The following is a 6,000-nucleotide window of genomic DNA, read 5'->3' on the forward strand; positions in this document are numbered from 1 at the left end:
CCCAAGCGGAAAATGACTTTTCAGAATTAGAAGGTTCTCTCTGGATTTACCGTGTTGCAAGCTTGCAAATAGAAGAGAATTTTGATAATTTACATTTAGAGTATATTTAGCGTCTCTGTTATGTTAAAGAGAACTGTTGCACACATATTGTTTGCTATATGGAATGCAAAAACTTTGAAGCTCAATATCTCAACATCATTTAGAACACAGATAGAACCTTATAATTACAAGGTGACGATATGTGGCAACAGGATAAAATGTCTCCTATATTGAATTCCTGCATCTTTTTAAGAAAAAATATCCATATTTAAAACCGTTTAAACACTTTTGTGTAACTTCTGACACCTCAGTTGTCGTCTTGTCCAGTTGAGGTGCATTTTTTTGTGCATTAACACCATCAGATAGACAGGACTTTGTTTTGTCTGTCTCTCGTCAATGTGCTTACTCGTTCATTTCAATTGCGCATGTGCTTCACAGTCTGAAAGGAGGAAAAGACGATGCCAGATGTTTCACAAAATGGCTTAAATATAGATATTTGTCTTACAAAAATGCATGGATTTACTAAAGTAGACCTTTATTCACTTCACTGAGCTGCTTGAGGCGCATTTTATTATAAATAAATGTGCTTTCTTGGACTTCTACAACCTCACAGGAGCACCATACATTTATTTATTCCTTTATTTTACCAGGAATATCCCACTGGGAATTGCATCTCTTTTACCAGGGGTTCCTGGCCAAAATGGCAGCACAAAAAGTTTCAGATACAAAATTTAAACAAAACATTCACATCATTCTTACAGGTAAGACTTCAAACCATTTAAAAAAACTATTTATAGATGGAATTCTTTCAAACATGATAACACAATGCATTTTATTCCATAATGTACGGTATAGTACATTAGAAAAACAGTAGTAGAAAAACACTGTTTTTACCAAACTCCGTACACCCTTTAAGAATTTTGTGCACTATAACTACAAGTATAATATGATTGTACTGTACATGATACATAAGGTAATAAGATTTGAATATGTCGCCAGAGAATTATAATAAACCCCTGGCGACTTGATGGAGTCGAATAAACCATACTAATAATAATAATAATAATAATAAACCACTTGATGGACAGAATGCAAACCTCAATCCACACATTGTTGGGTAGTATAGCCCATCATGGAGACCACTGCACTACTGTACACCTTACAGCAGGGTTCCTCCAGAGCTAGATTAAAGAACCCTGGCCTAAGTTTTGTGAACTTCATGGATGTTTATATGAAGGAGGCCATGACACTGCAGATACACAACATGCACCATCTTGGACAGAATAAAAAAAAGGTTTTTCATTACAAGGATTAAGGATGTTAAGACAAATACAATACATGAATGCTGTGAATGCTAAAGTAGAATCCATTTGTTATGCTATACAAAGATACCTGTATATACCACATTTCTATTGCCAGTGTCGGGGTCGACACCAATTCAGAACTTTCTACTTGGTCTGCTACGAAAGTTCAATCCACCTTTGTCACAGCCAGTTTAGAATCAGGATTCAGTGTGACAATCATAGAGTCCAGCTGTAAAATGTTTCACTTGGTTAAACTTACATTTTTAAAGGCAGCTGGTGAACTTGAGTTTCTTTGCTTCAACTCCAACATGTTGAGTTTTAGTTGAATATATTGTGAAACTCAACACCTTAAGTTGAAACAAAGATTCTTAAAAAATATGATCATGCCTTGATTTTTAATTATTTGAATCCATACATCTCTCCAGTGACTCAAATAACCGATTCATAAAGTCATCCGAAATGGCAAAGAAAGCATTCTTGCAGGACTCAGTTCATCAGAGTTTATCAAGATTATATCATCTTCAATGCCTCCTACTCCATCTTACCCCAGACAGGCTCAATAATGTTCATGTCTGGTGACTGGGCAGGCCAATCCTGGAGCACATTGACCTTCTTTGCTTTTAACAACTTTGATGTGGAGTCCAAAACATGAAAAGGAGATCCACGCTGCAGATTTCTTGAACGCCCAATACTGAATTTAACCCCAAACCATTTTGTCCTTCACTAAACTTAACTGATTTCTATGAGAATCTTGGGTCCATGTCGGTTCCAATAGGCTTCTGCAGTATTTGTGATGATTGGGATGCAGTTCAACAGATGATTCATCAGAAAAATCAACCTTGTGTACGTTTCTAGTAGTCGCGTAGTAAATTATATTTCAAACATGGTACCTACTTTAGTAGGCGATTTCAGACTTCGGATGTCTCAGAAGATGGTTAAAAATTGTCGTTTGTCCAGAAGTGAAGAGACACATTTTAAAAGCAGAGCTGGCCTAGCCTGAATTAAGAAGCAGAAAGCAGCCTTTGTCTGTTTGCTTCTACCTTCCAGTAAGCAGTCAGTCCCCAATACTGTGTTCTGAACTTCCAGAAAAGACAAGCCTGATGTTCTTGGTGCACTCATTGAAGAAGATCAAACAGGCGAGTGCTCTGGGCTCATGGTGACAGCTCAGTTGGAGTTTTGGAGCCAGATTAAGCAACAGATGCACATGAGGAGAGCCGAATATCAAAGTCTTGAACCGTATCCATACCCATTATCCAGCCTGATGAATCCCACGCCATTTCCAGGATCCGTTTGAGGATGCAGCCCAGCTATGGGGAGCATGAAATGAGGGACATGAGCAGCGCTGATGGGAAATATCAGACAAGGTTGAATAAGGTCTTCCCTGCGGCAGACAGATCTGTGTGACTAAGCCAGGAATTCCCTCTGCTACAACACCACTTCACAGCCCCCGTGCTTTGCTCATTTGAACGTGTTGCCATGTTCATTATTGGAAACTTTACTTGGCCGTGAATAAAGCAAAGAAAGCCAGCCTTTTAAAGGCATGGTTATGCTTTTAACCAAATCCTTAATTAAAACAATATTGCCTACAATCATCCCCCATAAGTCAAACTATGTGTACACCTTTTTGACTATGTCTATCTGTAATGTGTTTTTCTTTACGTATTTATTGTCTTTCATGTATATAATGTATTCTACATATTTATTGTCAACATTATTATATTAGTATTTAGTATATTGTTTTGATTTTGGAGTATGTCAATGTATTTTGCATAGTCTAGAGCCAGCACCTACAGTTGAAGTCAAAATTATTAGCCGCCTTGAATTATTAGCCCCCGTTTATTTTTTTCCCCAATTTCTGTTTAACTGAGAGATTTTTTTCAACACATTTCTAAACATAATAGTTTTAATAACTCATTTCTAATAACTGATTTATTTTATCTTTGCCATGATGACAGTAAATAATATTTGACTAGATATTTTTCAAGACACTTCTATACAGCTTAAAGGGACATTTAAAGGCTTAACTAGGTTAATTAGATTAACTAGGCAGGTTAGGGTAATTAGGTGAGTTATTGTATAACCCTGGTTTGCTCTGTGGAGTATCGAAAAAAAAAAGCTTAAAGGGGCTAATAATATTGTCCTTAAAATATTTTTTAAAAAATTAAAAACTGCTTTTATTCTGGCCGAAATGAAACAAATAAGACTTTCTCCAGAAGTAAAAAAAAATGATCACACATACTGTGAAAATTTCTTTGCTCTGTTCAACATCATTCATTCTCTTTCTTGTCGGCTTAGTCCCTTTATTAATCTGGGGTTGCCATAGCGGAATGAACCGTCAACTTATCCAGCACATTTTTACTCAGCTGATGCCCTTCCAGCAGCAACCCATCTCTGGGAAACAAACAAACAAACAAACACACACACACACACACACACACACAATTTAGCCTACCCAATTCACCTGTACCGCATGTCTTTGGACTGTGGAGGAAACCGGAGCACCCGGAGGAAACCCACGCGAATGCAGGTAGAACATGCAAACTCCACACAGAAGCGCCAACTGACCCAGCCGAGGCTCGAACCCGCAACCCAGCGACCTTCTTGCTGTGAAGCGACAGCACAACCTACTGTGCCACTGCGTCGCCTGTTAAACATCATTTAGGAAATATTTTAAAAAGATGAAAAAAATTCTAACGGGCTAATAATTCTGACTTTTAACGGTAAGCTTCACTCTTCATAGTACATGTGCTTTGCTGCTGATGTGACAATAAAGATGATGTGATATGATTTTGATTTGTATTCACATTTCTCCTATATATCAAATTATACATGGGTTGTTGACAAGACGTCATATTTTCTTTGAGCCAGATCTCAAACCTGCCCTATGGTGTGATCATCTCAAGCATAATTCAAGAAATTGCATCTCTTACAAATTAAACAGAAACATGTAAAATTCATAAAAAAAAATAACTCTCAGGTCTTATTTTTTGGCTGTTTTAGTAAGTGAGAACTAATTTTCATCCATATATTTCGAAAAACATTGGGATTAGGGCTGGGCAATTTGGCAAAAATGTAATCTCATTAATTATTTTCCATATTGAACGATATCGAAATATATTTTGACATAAGCTGTTAATGCTTCTAGATTTAAAAGAGTAACCCCAACAATAGCTACAGTTGAAGTCAGAATTATTATCCCTCCTTTGATTTTTTTTTTCTATTTCCCAAATTATGTTTAACAGGGCAAGGAAATTTTTACAGTATGTCTGATGATATGTTTTCTTCTGGAGAAAGTCTTATTTGTTTTATTTCAGCTAGAATAAAAGCTGTTTTTAATTTTTTAAACAACATTTTAAAGGACAAATTTATTAGGTCCTTTAAGCAATTTTTTTCTCGATAGTCTACAGGACAAACCATCGTTATACAATAACTTGCCTAATTACCCTAACCTGCCTAGTTAACCTAATTAACCTAGATAAGCCTTTAAATGTCACTTTAAGCTGAATAGAAGCATCTTAAAAAGTGTCTAGTCAAATATTATTTACTGTAATCATGACCGAGATAAAATAAATCAGTTATTAGAAATGAGTTATTAAAACTATTATGTTTAGAAATGTGCTGAAAAAATCTTCTCTCTATTAAACAGAAATTGGTTTAAAATAAACAGGGGGTCTAATAATTCTGACTTCAACTGTATGTTTCCATCCTAAAAAGCGAATTAATTTTATGCGCAAAACTGAATTATTAGATGTGCATATAAAGCAGCATTTCCATCCAACGAGTCAAAGAGAAAGAAAAAAAATAGTCACTTCCTGATTACTGGTTCCAAATCTCAACAGTAAAAAAATGCTGTGGTAGGAGAAGCTGCATGAATCTTTCTTCATTTATTAAATGACTTGTGGCTCAGAAGACAATGCTGACACACAATGAATGCGCTGTGGCATTTGAAGGAGTGAGACGCGAAGCACAGACACTCTTGATTCTGGAGGTAATTGATAATATAACAACACTGATAATAAAATGGTTTAGGGTTTTACAATAACCAAAACCACATTTTACAGTGTGTTCCGCCTGCTGGTTTATTCATTCACACACTATATCTCTTATAACAAAATCACATGACTTTCTTTATGCTCATACTGGAATTTGTTTGGTAAAAGTGTTTCCATCATAGTTTATGAGCATCTTTTCTTATTGAATAAAAAGTTTTGCCCTCCAGTTATGCGCATATGTTTTTTATGCGCATCTTTCCAACTGATTTTTATATCCATACGCAAAATTGACAGAAAAAAGTAAGTGGTTGGAAACGTAGCTAGTGACTGAACCCACAAAAATTGGAGGGTCCATTAAATGGCATAGCATATTTTCCGTGGCTGAAATTTGGTACATTAACACACTTTTAGATTCGCATTGTTGCACATTTCTGCTATGTGATTGGCGAATGCCCTTCCAGCTGCAACCTATCTCTGGGAAAGCTCTTAGATCAATATAGAGTAAAAAAGTCCAGAGCTTATCATTGATATCAACACATTTTCTCACCATTCGATATAATATCGTTTATCAGCCCAGCCCTAACTGAGATTGATACATTTTTATCACTGAAAATCATGTCCTCTGGTGTGCCACTATATGCTAATTTTAAATCAGCAATTCCAGA

The sequence above is a fragment of the Danio rerio genome, chromosome 19 (genome assembly GCF_052040795.2).
Source record: "Danio rerio strain M-AB ecotype USA chromosome 19, GRCz13ab, whole genome shotgun sequence".
In the NCBI taxonomy this organism is placed as follows: domain Eukaryota; kingdom Metazoa; phylum Chordata; class Actinopteri; order Cypriniformes; family Danionidae; genus Danio; species Danio rerio.